At 45.4% G+C, this 19,149-nt stretch overlaps 1 long non-coding RNA gene across 1 annotated transcript; it reads left to right on the top strand.

The window, feature by feature from the left end:
* Nucleotides 1-319: 319 nt before the first annotated feature.
* LOC126547016 (uncharacterized) lies at nucleotides 320-2,176 on the top strand. The gene is made up of 2 exons (XR_011892222.1): nucleotides 320-951; nucleotides 1,916-2,176. It is a non-coding gene; the product is annotated as an uncharacterized lncRNA (long non-coding RNA).
* Nucleotides 2,177-19,149: the final 16,973 nt, after the last annotated feature.

Below are 19,149 nucleotides of genomic sequence, written 5' to 3' on the forward strand. Positions count from 1 at the left end.
CCACCCCTTTATTTATTTACCACGGAAGGGATGCACAGTGTACACGAAAAGGTAACACGACCTCTCTCAAGGTTCAATTATGCGTCTTGTGTTTTCGTAAATTTTGTCAGTGCGTTAACACGCACAATGTCTCAATTGAGTAATTGTGCTTCCTGTTTATGAAATGTTGTAAGAATAATTACGAATATCGTGAGAGTACCTTATATGCTTGCGAGATGAAAAGACGCATCGATTGCGAGTGCGCGCTCTTTAGTACTATAGTTGCGTAGTTTATAGGTTAGTACTTTAGTTGCGCCGAAAAACGATGGACTAAGTTTACTACGTAAGCCACGAGATCATACGTATAGTTTAATTCACCAAACACTTGAAAGACAGCGTAAACTGCCGGTGCTTGCGACAGCAAGCATGCGAAGTATCGCAATAAATGTGAGGATAAGCGTATTTGCTTCTTTTTTTTGTTCGCCTGCATCAAATATAGAAGTTCGTACTTCTGCGACTGTCAACTTCACACGCCTCCACTGGCGTGTCTTCCGGCTTGAACACCACGGTGAAGCATTACTCGAGAATGTAAGCAACCAAAAAGCTTTTTTTTTTTTATTCGTAGGATTCCGACTGAAAGCAAACGATGGCATCTGTTTTCTCGGTCGTATAGAGCCACAACTCTTTACTCCCGCTGACCACCCCGAGTGCGGTGCAGCGTCAGAAAAGCATGGCACCTTCAAAACGTCACGCCATGTGACGCGTTCACACTTTGAAGCTGCAGCTGCGCCGGAAGGCGGCATGAATACAAGATTCACGACGACACGAGGATGTCGCAGTTGGTCCCGAGCCGCGGATATAAGCTGGTGACGCCGGACGACGCGAGAACGTCGCGATCCATAATGAAGGCAGCAACCAGTATCCTTCTCGGTCTCGTGGTTCTTGCAGCGCTGGCCTACTGCCACGCCGAAGGTGAGTCGGTCTGCAGAGGGTGTCGCGAGGATGACATCGGATATCGAGTTAAATTATGGACTGATGCGAACCCTTGCAAGTTATTTGAAAACGTCGAAATCAACTCGAATAGGTAACGCAGTTTCCACGCTTCAAGGAAAGCTGAAAATTTCCTTGCATAGGCTGGTGCAAGAACACGAGAAAACAGTGTCGATGCAACATGTCACGTATAGTCAGCTTTGTTTTAGTGATTCGACATCGTGTTAATTCGGTTGTGTTGTTCAACTGGCCTGCTGCTGCAAATGTGTCCGTGTTTCACTTCGCGCTAGAAGCCAAAATCATGTTACCGTACCAACTCGCCCAACTGTCTATCCTTTTGCTGCAAATGTCTCAGAACTTTTTGTACAATAAAGATGTGAGTCTTCTGATGCCTCAGTTACCTTAAAAAATTAAAAAAAAATGTCTTCGTAGAGAAAGAAAAATAATGCGGTACCGGATTTATCACACAAAGAAGCGCAGCATGGGTTTCCTGGGCAATTCAATGAGTTGCCCAGGAAATTTACTAACAAATGTTACTAACGTGTCATTCAATTCAACATGCCCAAAAAGCCATGTTAATACTATCAACTTACATTCACCTTTTCGCTGAGCTACGTTTGGTTCGTTTCAATAGTGTATAAGTTAAGCGAAGAGCCCGCACTGCCTGGGCGCTATATGACTCCGCAAAAGTGCCTGCAAAACATGACAAAAAAAGAGAAAACTTCCGATAAAATTCATTCTCGCTTACTCGCCATAACACAGTGACGAGTACTTTAGCTTACTTCTGATTATTTATACAGCGCTGCTTTTCTTTTTCAACGTATTTCTACTTCTAATGCTAGCGACTGTGAATGGAATAAACAGCGCGTTACCTATGGATCTGTCATTAGCGCATTCGAGAGCTTCTTAACTGTGTTCCAACGGCGCGGGTTAATTGTCCTTGCAGAAAGGCCTGACCATGAAGAGCACGGGTACCTGGCCAGGAAACGCGGAGACGATGACGACCAAGACGCCAAGAGCCGTAGAATTGCTGGTGAAAAATCCGGCAGCAAGACGGCCGGGAAAGTTAGGGCGAAAGATAAGCAAAAGTACAAGAAAGGAAACGAAGGCAGCGAAGAAGAATAAACGTATGCGGCAGCAGGGCAACTGGAATATTATGACCCTTTGGCAAACTCTGTAGCCAGCAAAAATTAAAAAAAGAAAACCAGCAGCGCATTTTCTTCTGCATTTTTAAAAGAGGCTTACAACACAACTGCTTAAGAAATCCTCGACACTAAACGCTGATAAGACGATGGAGACGGATGGCGTCTTCCTCGAGCCACATTTTATTAAAGCACGTGAGGCTATTGATTATGCGCCGTCAGTCTGAGAGACTAAGTTAGAGAGTGATCCTCCTGCCCTGTTGTGAATAAGTTTCTTAGTACCGAACGTAAATAAAAGTCAAATTACTGTTCTCATCCGTTATGGAAGCAATCTGCACAGGCCTGGTGTCTCGACAGAACCGCTGTGTGATTGGCCAGTCACTCCACACGAATTGCAATGCCACGCCTCAATGAGAAGAGCAGGAGCGAGTAGCCACTCATTCATGCTGCCGGTTCCAAAGAACACCACATTTTTCATTTTTGCTTTTCTTGAGAGACTATTTTCTTGAGCGAAAGACTAGTCTCTTGGACTAGCCGCTTGCTCACTTATAGCATGCCACTAATTGTCATGCCCGCCAGTAAACATCATTTCTATCTCCCATAAGAACAGCCTCCCGAAACCTTGTCAGAGCACCGTACGACTCAAAGCTCTAAGTTGACTAAGCTTGAAATGCTTGCTTGTGGTTTAAAGAGACGATAGGTAGCCATTTTGCTATATTTAGGAGGGCTGAGTACATTCGGGGACCTATGTCAAGGTTCAACAACACGAATTGTTGCTACATGTAGTGAATAATGGTGAAGTAAGTACAACAAAACATTCAGTTGTTCCCTATGTAGCCTTCGTGAAACCTGATTTAGCTGCGGAAGGAGCTACTTAGAGAACGAAATATGTACGTATGTTGATCTCTGAGCAAAAACACGCGTGCCTTTAATTATGCGAGTAGAGTGCAGGATCAAATATCTGTTACCTTTCTCTGTTCGTTTCCGTCGACTATAGTCCACGCTGCCCCCTTCGTTTGTGATTAGTACTGTGGTAACAAGAACTTCGCCCCAGAAATCACGCCACTTAAATTTATTTTTCCCTTGTAGGTATGGCCGCTACAAAAACACCTTTAGTATAATGGCGAAGCACCGAATACGATATTAGGAGCCTTGTTCTACCCCAGTTATCTTCCAAATTACTCACCACCCCTCGTCATTTGGGGCAGCGGTGCATAGCCCTGACATATTCGCCAAAATTGTTCACTATGTTCAAATTCACCATGTTCACCATGTCCACGAATTATTCAAACATGTTCAACAAAGTTGGCACTGATGACTATAAGACTTGAACAAGAACACGACTGTATATGAGAAGAAGCGTGCTGCTATACTGTGTTTGTCTTTGCTGCCTCAGCGCCCGTGCCCACAATACGCCTCCTACGAATGTGCCGTCCGTATTGGATGTTGCTGGAGTGGCCATGCCGTTACCACGCTCATCGCTATAGCAGCGCGTGCCCAATAACGTTGTTGCTAAAGCTAAAACGTTGTTGCTATAGCTTACGACGACATCCAGCATAAAACCACCATTAAAAAACGAAATTTCTTCTCTTCCTTCTGACTGCCACCCGCAGTGTACATGCCTTTCTTAATTAGTCTACCTTCTGCATTTGGGTCGGTTCTTGCTTTTGCGCTTTTAAACCTGGCACTTATTCCTCTAGCACGGACACTACAAGACCTCCTACACACTAATTTTCTTGCTTCCACTGACGATGTGGTCATAGCCTTTACAAAACAAATATCTCATCACACAGCGACGCAGCCTGCAGCAAGTATTGGGCATTCTCGACACTTAGGCTCTTGTTGCTAGGTTAGGAAGTTCTGCCGCATACCAAGTCATGTTACAGGCTTATTCTGAAACACATTTTTCTTAAAATTATGGGGTTTTACGTGCCAAAACCACTTTCTGATTATGAGGCACGCCGTAGTGGAGGACTCCGGAAATTTCGACCACCTGGGGTTCTTTAACGTGCACCTAAATTTAAGTACACGGGTGTTTTCGCATTTCGCCGCCATCGAAATGCGGCCGCCGAGGCCGGGATTCGATCCCGCGACCTCGTGCTCAGCAGCCGAACACCATAGCCACTGAGCAACCACGGCGGGTGCACATTTTTCAAACTAACCTTCAAGGTAACGCGCTTGTTGCCTGAAGCATGAGTACGGATCCTTACTTTCAATATTCACCTTCTTTAAAGAAAAATTGAAATTAAGTTACGGGATTTCACATGTCAAAGCAATAAACCTGCAGCAGGGTCAATTTGGTTAAGCAAAATCAAAAACACATCAAAGTCTACTGTGCACATGATACGTAGGAATATCCTTAAATTGGAGAAGCACGTACTATCGTAGCGTTATTCTATCTTTAGTCTACTATGATCAATTGCCCCTGCTCACACTGACACAGTGGGATCAGACTAAGGTCAATAATCGGGAAGAAATGAGCGCCCCATTCACAACTTTCCAGTGCAATACACTCCTATTTACTCTTCAAGTAATATGACTGCTGAGCGCCACAGTACAACTGGTAAGCCGACGTAAGGAAGCGTGCGAACTATGAAGACAAGTTCCAGTTGCAATACAACTCTTCGTATATTTTCGCAACGCATTACTGTCTGTACCTCGGGCTTCACTGAATATATATGTGTGCCAGACAGTCAACAAATTGCTCTGCTCCAAGAAGAAAGCCAAGTCGAAGAGAAAGAACTACCTAACGACGATGAATAAAATGAAACCTTGGTTTTCATTGGGAGAACTAAACGGTAGTCGCAAACAACGCATAAGATATTCCAAGGAGTTGACAGCAATAAAGCGGCCTAAATTACTTGCCGGAACTTTTTAATTAATGTCACAGGAAAGGAGCGAGGATAGACCGTGTTCCAAAAGAGCTCAAAACGTTACCGGAGGCCGAAAGCATCCTTAATTATAGTCTATCCCGGTGTCTTCAAGTTAGCGCAACTGGGAACCTACCACGATGTTTAATGAAAAATTGAAAGAAAAATAAAGGACCGATTTAATGATACATTTTGCTGTTGATCTTTTTGTTGTTCTACTATACACACAGCTGTATTGATGCTACAACTAAAGAACAAAGTGCATCTTCAGGTACGCCATGACTGCATGCAATATTCTCACAAAATTCAAGCTGCTGACAGGAGCAGTCCTGCGCTTTACTAATGAAGTGAATGCATTCTATCTAATCTGTATGTCAGAGCTATACTATGAGCATCGTAACATTTACAGAATTTCGATCTCACTGTTTATAGGTAACCGGCGGTTTATATTTTAAGTAACGACTATACTCTTTCAAATTTCACTATTTAAAACGTTTTCCTGAGACATGAAGCTCACATCGATCGGAGTGAAATTTTCCGGAGTATAAGCGCCGCTAAGTGCTACGTTGCACTTTTGTCGGGTGCATGGCAGTTTTCCCTTTCATGAAACTTCCTCCACCTTGCACATTTCTGCCGAACTGGTTTGCCATGTGATATGACGCCTGAGGTTAAAATTAAGTACATCTTGCTACTAGGCATTTTAATAACGTTGATGTTATGTTGAAAAGTAGCAAAGTCTAACCGAAATTCTCAAGCCCACACAGCTTTTCCCATTATTTAAGGTAAAGATCGCCGCGGTTACATAAAAGATCTCGAAATGTGCACCTTTGTCAAACCATCGTATTTTAAATTGTACCAACCTAGAAGCGCATAAAATGCTGCCGCAGAAAACCTATACTGCCAATATTTTGCCCATAAAGATTGCTGTGCTTTGTGCACGACGGGTGCTATTGAGAAGATAAGAAAAACAAGAGAGCACCAACATATATATCTTAACCCATTGCTACCCAAAAACGCGGATCTCAGAAACGTATGAGACTCTGCTAGTGTTGATTGCTTAGCTAATATCTCTAATTGAAGGTCTCGTAGGAGAGATATGTTTGTACTTTATAATTCGGCGTCTTGTTTCAGTTTGGAACTGCTCAACTATACAATTCAAAGGCGGAATTTCGCGTTGAGAAAAACAATTCTGGGGTTTTACGTGCGAAAACAACGATAACATTATGAGGCACGCAGTAGTGGGGGACTCCGGATTAATTTCTGTCGACTACAGTTCTTTAACGTGCACTCACTGCACGGCACCACCGACATTTTTGCATTTCGCCCCCACCGAAATGCGGTCGCCGCGGCCAGGATTCGATCCCGTGCCCTCGGGCTTTAGCTTTGAGAAACAATGCTGAGTAATGAATTGGGCTGGCACACTTTTATTGGGTACTTCATGCTTAGGGATATGTTTGCTGTGCTCCAAAACTTAATGGAACCGTTTTTTTTCTACGCTTGCGACGATTCTCAACACTTATTTTAATCCACAGTCCGCATTTTAATGCGAAGGGTATCTGATTCTAGTTACTAACGCCAACATATCCTTGAAAATTCATGTAATTAAAAAAAGCTAATTTTATTGATATTAATGCAAGTCAAGGTGGCTAACCATCAAAAGGCAATTGCGAGTACGCTTTAAGGGTCATTTGTTTTGCTTGTGGTCTGTATTTTGGGTTTTTACCTGGAACTGATGGCTGGATCGGAAACAGCAATGGATACCAGGTTCGGAAACAGCAATGGATACCAGGTTTTCATGCTTTTACAAATGAAAGCCTGGCTTGAAATGTATCCTCCAACCGCCATTATGACCTCCAGATTCTATAGATACTGTTGTAGGATCTTTCGCTGGTAAGTCACGGAAACGTAACTTACTATTACTTAGTGTGATCACTTCCATGCCTGCCATCCAGTTGCATGTTGCTGCGGGAACCTACGCTCGCTCCGAGGTACGGTATAGGTAATCTGGAGAAGGCATCTGCGTTATATTAAGATTTATGTACGGGCTCGTGTAGTATTGTAGCCCTGTAACTACTGCCGGCTCCCCTTTCCGGCGTTGTGTATAGTGCAATTCAGCCTTGGAGAGAAAGAGGAGGAGTAGGAGAAAGAGGAAGCCAGTGCGGTTAACGAGACGCGCGTCCAGTTTGCTCCCCTAAGCAGGGAGAAGGCGGTTAAGGAATGAAACGAAGGAAAGGAGGGGGAGGGAGGGAGGCTACTAGCAATGCGTATACGTCCGGTTGCCCATTAGGCCTACAATCAGTCGCTGAGGCTAGTCGATTTCTGAAAGTGAAGTAACGCCCGCGTTGCTTTGTAAGTCTGCGAAGCGTGGGGTAGGGATAGAGAGTCTGGAATAGTTCTATAGTCTCACGAGGGAATCGCCAAATTGAAATATTTGGCGATGCTACGAGCAGGTGGCGCTGGTGCTAGATGGCGAGTTCAATTCGAATGGTTGTGCACGTGTGATCGCTTAGGAACGCTCTTCGCTACAAGTTCGCTTTACCTTCCATTTCGCAACTGCAGCGCTTCCTGATCTTGATCCTCCAAGCGTTCGAGAGATGGTGATGTGCACTTATATTTCTGCCGGAGTGCACCAAAATCAAATACACAAGCGTGTTTTGCCTACGTGGTAATTTCAACAAGCGTCAGCTGCTTCTGATCGAAGATTAAGTGACGCAAGCCAGAAATTAAGTTTTGGAAAATTTATGCATGTAAAATAATAAAATATGCTCAGAAATTAGGGCACAATTGATGAGAATGGCTTGTTGGGCGAGTTGCTAGATGGTATTACGTTGCGAAATGTCACAATAAAGGAATAAAATCATGGATAAAAAAACACGAGGAAGACACAGATAAAAGTATAGGAAGGGTACTGGACACAATTCACAATCACGTCACGCACTTTTATAAGCTCGCTTTACAGTAAATTTGACTCTTTTCTAAGTGGGCTTCCTTCAACAAACTGCCTGAACACGTGCAGGGCAGAATTGAATACGCGGAACGGTTTTATTAAGAATTTTGGCGGATGAAGTCTGAAATGCCCTTCAATGCACAGTTTAGCCCATATCGCTTGCTCAGCCTCATGTTCAGAAGCTTTTCCTTCTCTCTCTGCGAGTTTCTACATTTCTTGACAGTTTTCGCGAAACATTTTGTTAAATCACCATTGCATCATAAAGTCCAGTTATTTGATCAGATTTCTCGTGACAGCTAGTCACCACATTTCTACAACACAAAGGAAAAATCAGACATCCACCCGTTCGTAGCAATTGCTACGAACGGGTGGATGATTTTCCCTTTAATAATTACTTCTGTCCACCTTGCGGGTTTGCGCAGAACTACTACGTCAAACATTTCTACAACATATGTAGTGCGGTAATCCAGAATAAAACAAAAACAAAAACGAAAGGCTGTTTTCGTCTGGGATGGTGACTGCATGCACAAGATTACCACACAATCCCCAAAATATACGCTTCTATAAGTGATCTTCTGGCGCGAACCAGCCCTTAGCATACTTACTGGCAGCTCGCTGCTTGCTTGAATCTGGCTTTTGACTTCCGCTTCACTCAGCGCATCTGACTTGTTATTTGTGTGTGTGCGCGTGTATTGGTGACCGTGAGCGTGTGAGTACTATATAGTGCTAGAGTTTATCTACACCAAACTGCATTGCCCCAAACCGCATGAATTGGCCCGTTGTGAGGCGTTGATTTCACACCTCGGACATAGTAAGAGCTAGCTGATTTCCGTGCAGCATAGGCTTTATTTTCGGTGGTGATGTAGAATTTCTTAATTAAGGGTACACTGTGAATATTGCGTGTTTAAAGTAGCACATCTCCCTCCAGGTCAACATGTGATCCGAAGCACACCGTTTCTGGCTCATTTGAAGCATAAGTCCGCTATAGAATTGCAGAACAAGCAACAATGACGTTGGTTGAACTTCAATGCCTTCGACTAGTTTGTCACAGCTTTAGTTTAAAGAAAAAACGCCATAGAGACATGCGGGCATGCACAAGTGGCCCTACGCTTCAGTGATGGGTAATATCGTTGTTAACCAGCTCTCTCAAATTTTTCTCAGTTTATAGGCTTTGCCACGTATCAATTCAAGAACGTCGGCACACAAAGTTATCAGCAAGCGCCGACAATTCGCGCTTTAGTTCGACAGGTTCTCCATTTATGAGGCGTTTGAATGTTCTCGTCATTTTGATCAACGCTGCGTGTACTGAACTGCATGACTCATCGAGCCCTTGTACACTCGTTTGATCTTTTTTACCCCTTATTGCAAGCGACAATGAGCGGCTGATGGAAGGAAGAATGACAGCGTTTACAGAGGGACATAAATCATTTCCAGCATTTTCCTTCTGTTTTTTTTTTTTTTTTGCGCGTATATTCACTCAAATATGATGCAGGGTGCAGCAGACGTCACAGAATCGATTTTCGCGCAATACGCCACCAAAATCAACTGAGAAAGACGTGGCAACCACACACCGCCCCACATGTTTACCAGGGTTGCCAGATGGCCCCAACAAATATAGCCAGATGACCTCAAAACAGAGTCCCAAAATAACCAGACAAACTTTTCGCGAGCGAAAAGTAGCCAAAAACATAGCCAAAATGTTTGATGATGTTCTGCACGTGTCTTATAGAAGGTGTATGTGGTGTCTAAATCTCACCGCGTATTTCCGGCTCCCAGTAAGTTCCGCCGCATGCAACCAGCGCAACACTGGCCCCAAGATCTGCGTAAAGAATTCTAGTGAGAGCTGTCATTCAAACGTGGATCAGACACCACTTAATGTTAGAATGAACAAGGATTTCTTTTCTGATTTACTAATGACGTTATGACGTTATTAGTGTTTGCTGAGCCACGTTCTGAGCTAACTTTAGTTCACTAAGGTCACTTTTTGGGAATGTTGGTAAGACATTAATACAGCTTTATGCTTACAAGACGAAGACAGATAAGAGGCTAAGACACACGAACACAGACTTGCAAAAGCGTGTTATTTCGTAGTAGCGAAATAAAACACTGCTCTTCACGCCTCGCGTTACCCGAGACAGTTTTATAAGAGCCGGGAAAAATATTGCCAGCTCCAAACTCGAGGATCAGCTTCGGCTGGTCACGATCTAGTGTCTAAGAGGCTGCCCGAACTCAAGGCATTAAAATAGGAAGGTCATTCCTCAGCTTGATTCATAAAATAAGCATTTCCCTCCCGCTTTCTCTCTCTTTCTCTCTCAAAATACTCGAAAGCATATCGACGCTGAGTTAACAAATGACACCGCTTGGAGGCACACTTGTCTCTGGAGAAAACTTGAAACCTTCTCGCATTTTCCTCGTGCGAAGAAGCGGCAGTTGTGACTGTAATTCGCCTTTGAGTAGGCACAAAGGGAGCGACCTGCTGGCCCTTAACAGAAGAGGTGAATTAAGGTTTATAGCTTTAATTGCCACGTGGATTACGGCACTGGCAATAATTCACGTGGTATTAGTGTCGAAAAGAGTTGAACTGCGCAATAGTTAAACAGGGGTTCGCTGGGAAGATTCGTGTAATATGTGGACGTGTACGTAAGTTTCTGTGAATGCAGGCACTAATGCGTGTGGTGCCATATTTCCGAGAGTAGATGTGTACTTTACTTCCAATGCAACTTGAAACAACAACAACAACAACAACAACAACAACAACAACAACAACAACAACAACAAAGAAATGAAATTCCACTAGGGAACACACAAAATCAATTTTACCGGTCGCGCAGGGCTGTCACGAAGTTAAGTACGAAGTAAGCACCTTTGTCTAACAAATTCAAGCGCTATACACCACAATAGGAAGACAATAGAACACTATATACACCTTTACAAACTCAAGAACTCTTTGCCCAACCACCAATGCGACATGTGCAAAAATAATAAAATATGGACGTAACAGTACCACAAGCAGCTGTTACGTATATCCAATCTAACGCTGTATTTCTCTTTTTTATGTGATCACAGCTGGAAAATACTGTGAGCAAAATACAATGTAATGACTAGTGAGACGAACAAAATTGAATTACAATGGTCATAAAGTACGTGCATATAAAAAGTGAGCCATAATTGCAATTACTCGTACACACATTGGTTAAAGGAGAAAAAAATTGTCGCATGAGTATGGTATGAAAACCGACGAGTTATCCTGACGTCGTCAAGGCAATCACTGACCGACCTTTGGTGAGCAGTTGCCTTGCCGTCTTCACGGTGGAGGAACGTTGTTTCTTATATATTTACAGAGCTTATCATTGTAATAATATGCAACCTTCAAGATGTATTATGAAATAGTCGCAACTTTCACGTAATACAAAGCTGCTTGACTAATACCAAGAACGAAAGAAAAAAGGACATTGCGTAGAGTCCCAGTTGATACTTCTCACACTGGGGATTTACGCAAATGTATTAAGCATATAATCTAACCCCATTTTACTTAACGTCCACTGACACTTGAACCATACAGAACTGCAGAGTTGAAATGCGACAGAAACTGTTCAGCTGGCTCAGAATCTTTGCAGCAGTCTCCATTCTTTGCCAGACGAAACTTGGCGTGAAAGAGAGCTTGCAGTGTCCCGTTCGACATGCAGTTTTTCAAATCATTCTTTGTCAAAGAAACTTGACTGAACACGCGTTCTATGGCTGCGTTCCAACGAAGCACTGCAAGAAAGGACAAGCCAAGCTCAGACGGCAGGGGGACATTGGATTTCCGGCACTGTTTATTGCACACCAGATGCTAGCCCATAACTTCGTTATGCTTGGTGATACTAGAGAAGGATATTTTGTTTTGATCGACAGTCGAGACTACTGCGCTTCGCTTAAGCATGTATACATAGACTAACCATCGCGATTCTTGGTTAAAGAGACTTGGGTCTTTTTCGTTAAAGTTACTGGGTAAATGAATAACGCGGTTATTTGCGGGAAAACGAAGCAATAGGCTTCGAGGAACCCTTCATAAACATTGAAGAACAACGGGCGAAAATGACGCGCCACGACATGCGTGCGAATGCTTGAGCCGTTGTGCACGTCGATATAATAGTTTTGGGCATAGCAGCCGGCACGGAAAGCGTACTCGACAGCTGTCAGCCCTACCACTTTTCTCACTGAATCACGCGTGAACCTGCGGCAGGTAGCGCTGACAAAAGAGCTTGGCGCTGGAAAGACGTATAAACATGGCAGACATGACTTATTTCCATCCTCCCAGCGCCGACATTGCCTAAAAACACAGCCTTCGAGATTGCCTACATATACTTGTAGCTCCAACGAGCGTTGGGTTTTCATAAACCGGTGGTCCAGAATTTTTCCATTGTTGAATAGTGTTGACGTAGTCCACGGGACTCCAAAGTTCTTAAGATAAAGTAGCCCAAATATAGCCATGTAGCTAAGTCGGAATTTTCTACGTCAACCTGCATAAAAAGTAGCCCAGTTCGGCTATGAATAGCCCAATCTGGCAACCCTGGTGTTTACTAGTTTTACTCTCCCGCGCGACGAACTTGCTCGCGCGCTGAAGTATCGCAGTGCCGTATAGCCGGCTCCTCCGAACGCATTTATTCTGGTTAGAGAAGAAATTAGAACACTAGAAGAACGACATTAGAAGAACGTCTACACTCTCTAGCCACGCTCCAAGGATATCAGTATCAGAAAATTGTCTGCGATCCAGCCTGCTTAACGCAGTCCGAGAAGGTCACGTTTTATGGTATAACGATGGGAAAATTTTGGAGGACGCTTAAGCTTCGCCTTTAAGTGTGGAACGCCGATAGCATTCAAAGAACCCTGACTCTTCAGCACGCTTCTCGGCCACTGCAGCTTATGTAACCGTAATGCTTTCTTGGAAACGCTAGCGGCGACCGCTATGTGCGGAGGCAAGCTTTATGGTTCTTTTTTTGCAAGGAAGCGAGCAGGCGGCGCCACTCCTACTAAGACAAATCTCAAACGGCAGCTGGAAAAGGCTATCGCGCTAAAAGGGGGTATGTGTTTGTGTTTCTGCGTAACAGAATTATGTTTTCTCGTATATTAAAATTGCAATCAGACGCTATCATGCCTGTACGTTGTGCATAGCTTCTACTGAGCGAATTTTCTGAGGCATGTTACTTTCAGAAATTCAATTATTTCAGTAACGCCTTTGCGCCACGCGAAAGGCCTGCGTGGATCGGGATGCGTGGTTCGGGATGCGTGGTTCGAAATGATTTTCTCGGCCGGAAACGCCGCCGCCGACGCCGGAGTTTCTGCGACACGGGGCACTTGATGCTATTGCATTAAAACACAATGCGTGTTCTATTGTCTTTCAAGAGTTGCACGAGTCTTAGATGGATGTGTCTTCCATTACAGTATGAAATGAGTAGGCTTTCGTAAAAGCCACCCCTAACCAGCGGCGGCAAACTAAAGTTCCATCAGTGCTTGAAACGTATAATGTTGTTAACGAAGTGTGCAGTCTATGGACGGGATAGTTCGAAATACTCGGGTCGTTCGAAGAAGTTTGCGTCTTAGTTCCGGCAAGCAAACGAATACCCCTTGATATGCATGTTCTAGACGAAGGTATGAGAATTGTGGGAGTCCCTAGATGGGCTCACCGGGCTGTATCATCAGCAAGGTCGTTACCAACAGTGCTGCAGATACCCGGTAGTCATTGGAAGATTATATCCTGTCCACTAGGGAGTGTTTCGTGCCACTCGCGCAAAGAATGCGATCGAGCCAAGTGTCAGTCAACCCAGAACCCTGTTGCTTTATTTGCTCAACTATTTATACGTTGTGGGTAGGAGAGGGGACACGTTTAAGATAGCTTTCGAGGGCATGTTCGTCGATTCCATCGTTAGTGCGCATGTGCAGTAATGCCGAGTTGAACATGATGCGCATGTCTTTATAAAACACCATACATCCTCTTTTCTGTACAAACACGAAAGTGAAAATATTATCGAACGGTATTGCGAGAGGTTACGAACATTGCTTAAAATTGCTGCCGTATTGCAGGCGCTGTGGTGGTCTTCTTTGCCGTGTTGATCTCCTCAAAAGCGGACTTGTCTCATATGATATCGCCGGTGCACCTCCGTTTGACGACGTATGTTGGTTTACAATGCCGTCGTTGTCGCTTTCGTCGTCCGTCCATGGAATCTCCGGTGGATGACTCCATGCTGAAAGGTTCGGCTGTCGCAAGAAGGTGCTGCCGGTTCCGACGCAGCACTTTGCAGTCTTCTGTCTCTACTCGGTAGGGCCTTGGTTGCTCCGCTCGTATCACTCTGGCTTTGGTATCCCATCGGTCTCCGCGCACTCGCGCGACTTGTCCTTTCCGCAAAGGAGCCAGGGAGCGTCTCGGCTGTTCCGTCTGCCGATGCTTCCGCACAAACGTGCTGCGTACTTCGGCAAAATCCGGCAATGGCGTTCGAAGCCGTCGACCAAATAGCAGTTCAACCGGCGATCTGCCGTCTTCCAGAGGACACGACCTGTAACCGAGCAATCCAAGCCAGAAGTCCTCTCTTCCTTCGGTTGTTTCTTTAAGGATTCTTTTACCCACCTGAACCCCTTTCTCGGCCAAGCCATTTGAGCGTGGAAACCGCGGGCTTGAAGTGACATGCTGGAAATCGTATCTTTCTGAGAAGAGCCGAAACTCGCGGCTGGAGAATTGCGGTCCATTGTCAGTGCACACTTCTTTTGGTATGCCGTGTGTAGCAAATATTGCGCTTAGTTTATCAATCACACCGGCTGCTGACGTGTCCTGCAACTGCTCAACCTCGGGAAAATTAGACAATGCATCATACGCACAAAGATACGATTTCCCAGCGTACTGGAAGATGTCAACACCAATCCTACACCAGGCATGCGCAGGCACTGGGCGGATAAAAAGGGGGTTCGCTGTGTTGCTTGTAAGCGTGCTTCTGGCATACTGAGCATTTTTTAATCAGATTTTCGACATCAGTGTTCATACCGGGCCAGAAAACCAAACGACGCGCACGTTCTTTGCACTCATTTAGTCCCATGTGGCCTTCATGGATTCTTAACATTTCTTGGCGCATGCTGGCTGGCACCTCGACCCCGCTTACTGTTGACAGTTCCCTATCGAAATGCTTAAGCCGTCCCTGCACAGGTTGGTTCCAAGGTAAATATACCTGGTGGCGAAGCTTCCATAGGAGCCCATACGTTCAAAACATGGCGGTCCATCGACGGTTCATGGGGCTTAGCGCCATCTGTATGTCGTGGGAAGACTTCCGGCGGAAGAAAAAATAATGTGACGCCATGTCCGTTAAAAGCAGAAGTGACGTCGTTTTGTTTTCGAAGGCGCAAAATTTGTTTTGTTGGCCTGCTTTTGTAGCTATATATTCAAGTGCCCCGCCATTCCACTTGATGGGCGTTTCGAGCTTTCGGCGCGGAAAGCGATGCAGGAAAAGCCAGCCGTACGGTTGTCGAAATCGCACCCCTGCACAGAACATACTTTCTTTGAAGGTCGACGAAAGCTTTAGGTGTTGACTGCTGATCCTATCATCGGACGCCAAGCCCGTCGGCCAGCGCAGTGGCACGAGAACAACTACACAATTATCTGGCGGTCGTAACTCACTACTTTTAACTGAACAGATTAAGAAGCGATGAAGCTACCCGCGTCACCAAATTGAGACAAACTTCGACAAGCAGGAAAGCACAAACTGTGAGGGGGGCGTATTTCAACACGTGAACTTTACGAGTGCGCCTTTCTGCCTATTTGAAGACGTGCATTGCATTGCGAGTGATAATGGCAACGCCCCCTCTAACGACGGGCGCTGAAAATAAATGCATTTATTAATGATAATAAAATGGAATAAGCTTGAATTTCCTAACTCGTCACGAATATATAAAGTTGACCAGGAATTTTATTTTCGTTGCATGAATATAACTGTCTCGCTTGAATTAAAAAAAAACGCTTTTTTCTTTCCCAATGTTTGTTCCCTCCAAACATAGTCGCGCTTCAATCGCTGCTCCCATAACCCCCCTAGCTGATGTCGGTGACAATCTGTACTGAACCGCTTTTCGCCCGAAGCTTCGCGACCTATTTGGATCGACCTTGTTGGTTCTTCTGAAGGCACGTGACGACACTATGCAAGTAGCTGTCATTTCGCGTTTCTTTTGATAGGCGCTCTAACGTGGCAACGCTAACAAGTGACGATACAACACCTACGGCGTGAATCTCGATGTCTTCTTCTGCTTCATCATTTTGCGGTTTTCCTAAAGAGGCACGCGAAAACAGGTCTGGCAACACGAACTGCTTTCCTGGAACAAAGTGCAGAGTGAAATTGTATTTTAGTAAACGCAGAAAGAAGCGCTGCAGTCTCGGTGGCATGTCAGCAATTGCCTTTTGCGAAATATTGATCAGGGGGCGGTGGTCTGTTTCGAGGGTGACCGTGCGTCCATACACAAAATGGCGAAATTTCTCGCACCCGTATACCATAGCCAACGCCTCCTTCTCAATCTCTGAATATCGTGTTTGGGTGTCGGTGAATACTCGCGAAGCATATGCAACCGGTTTCCCAGCGTCCTCGTAACGCTGTAGCAATGCTGAGCCGATGCCGCATCCGAAGCTATTTTAGTGTCACGCATCGGGTCGAAGATAGCCAGAACTGGCTGGCTGTTTAAAGTTGCACAGATATGGTTTCATTCTGTGGCATGGTTATCCGTCCAATCGAAAACACCGTATTTTCTTATCAGGTTTCGGAGTAACTTAGTTTTTTCTGCGAGTGCTGGTACAAACTTGGCGAAATAGTTGACGACACCTAGCATTCTGTGCTAGGTGTCGTCAAGGAAATCAAAAAAAAAGAAATGGGCATGGGCAGGACATGTAATGAGGAGGGAAGATAACCGATGGTCATTAAGAGTTACGGAATGGATTGCAAGGGAAGGAAAGCGTAGCAGAGGGCGGCAGAAAGTTAGGTGGGTGGATGAGATTAAGAAGATTGCAGGGACAACATGGCCACAATTAGTACATGACCGGGGTAGTTGGAGAAGTATGAGAGAGGCCTGTGCCCTGCAGTGGGCATAACCAGGCTGATGATGATGATGAGCATTCTATGAACTCCTTTCTTGGCCCTCGGTGGCGGTAGATGTAGAACTGATTAGACGGAATCAGGGCTTGGCCGTATGCATTTTCGGAAATGACATCGCCAAGAAAAGAAATTTCTGGCACGCTAATTTCAAATTTTGAAGCATTGAATGTTAATCCCGCCTTACGCGCGAACTGAAGGACTGCTCGTAGCCTTTCGTCGTGCTCTTTTTTTGAAGAGCCCCATACTAGGATGTCGTCGACGTACACGCATACACCAGGAATACCGTCAAAGATCTCGTTCATGTACCTTTGAAATACTTCGGATGCTGACACTATACCGAAAGGAAGCCTGAGGAAACGATAACGCCCAAAGGAGGTCGAAAACGTGCAGATCCTGGATGTTTCTTCATGTAACAGTATTTGATGTAATCCAGATTTGGCGTGTAGTCGTGAAAAATATGTGCTCCCGCTAGCTCGGCTTCTATGTCATCGCGACGAGGCATCTGTAAGTGCTCACGCTTGAGACCTTCATTAATTATCGTAGGATCCATGCATATACGTAGCTGACCGTCCTTCTTGACGATAACTAACGGACTTACCCAGTCTGTTGGCTCTTCCACCTTGGCAATGATGCCTGCCTTGAGCATCCGGTCGAGTTCAGCCCGCAGTGGTTTCAGCAGCGCCAGGGGTACTCGTCTAGCCATCTGGACCTTCGGTACGGCGTCTTGTCGCAACACCATTTTGTGCAGCCGCTGAAGGCATCCGGTGCCGGTGAAGACGTCGTTGTATTCCTCCATAAACTCTGTAGTTCCCTTTGTCGTCATTGCATCAACCGACCTGGCGAAGAGTCCCAGGCGCTCGTTTGCTTCGAGACCAATAATCACGCGCCCCTTCTTTACAAGGAAGAAGTCGACTTCGGTCGCCGTCTTGCCGACTGTGACCTTCAATCTGGCTACACCCAAGCGCTTGATGATTCCTCCCCCATAGGAGCGTAGCACTGAATTACTTTATCTTATTTGTGCCGCGGGCTGTAGTGCGCGGTACATACCGTACGGCAGAAGGTTGGCTTGTGCACCGGTGTCCACTTTCAAGTTGATGTGCTTGCTGCCGACTAGGGCTTCTGCTACCCAGTCACGATGGCTTTGGACAGTATCTACCGATACGCGGAGAATCGTGAGGTCTTCGTCAGCATTGACTTCTACCACTTGCCTGTTGCTCTTGCATTGCACAGCAAAATGGTTCTTGCCTCCGCATCGTCTACAGGTGCGTCCAAACGCCGGACAATTCCTCGAACCGTGCTGCCGACCACACCTACTGCATTTAAATACTGGGGATGCAACAGTTTCCTTTGGCCTTGCTTGGATACGGTCAACTTGGTGCTGTTCGCGTGGTCAAAGTTGATTTTGTGCATCTGACAACTCGGCAGATTTGCACACCTGCTCAGCTTTCGCCAGTGTCAATTCCTTGTCCCTTAGCAGCTTCTGGCGCACTTTGTCGTAGCTCGTTCCAAATACAATTTGGTCACGGATCATTGAAGTTTCCATTACACCGAAGTTGCATGATTTCGCCAGGTGCCTCAGGTCCCTTGCGAATGGTTCAAAAGGCTCACCTTCTGCTTGGACTCGTCGTCGAAATAGGTACCGCTCATGTATTTCATTCACCTGTGCTTCGCAGTACTCATCGAATTTCTTGATGACGGTCGCATAGTCCATTCTTTCGGCGTCTTCAGTGAAAGTGAAGTTGTAGATTTCCAATACATCTTCGCCTCCCAAACTGAGCCGTAGGCCAGTCTTCGTGCTATCATCCCGAGGCTTGTCTCTTGGCACCGAGGCTGCTAGGACAAGCTCGAATTTTTGCTTAAAAAGCTTCCATTGTTTGGCAATGTCACCACTCAGGCGTAACGGTTCAGGAGGCTTTAAGAATTCTATCACGGGTGGCCACGCACTTCTGACACCATGTTTCATGCCGTTCGCGCGAGGAATACGATCGAGCCAAGTGTCAGTCAACACAGAACCCTGTTGCTTTATTTGTTCAAATGTTTATACGTTGTGGGTAGGAGAGGGAACACGTTTAAGATAGCTTTCGATGGCATGTTCGTTGATTCCATCGTTAGTGCGCATGCGC

This window comes from Dermacentor andersoni, chromosome 1, assembly GCF_023375885.2.
Source record: "Dermacentor andersoni chromosome 1, qqDerAnde1_hic_scaffold, whole genome shotgun sequence".
In the NCBI taxonomy this organism is placed as follows: domain Eukaryota; kingdom Metazoa; phylum Arthropoda; class Arachnida; order Ixodida; family Ixodidae; genus Dermacentor; species Dermacentor andersoni.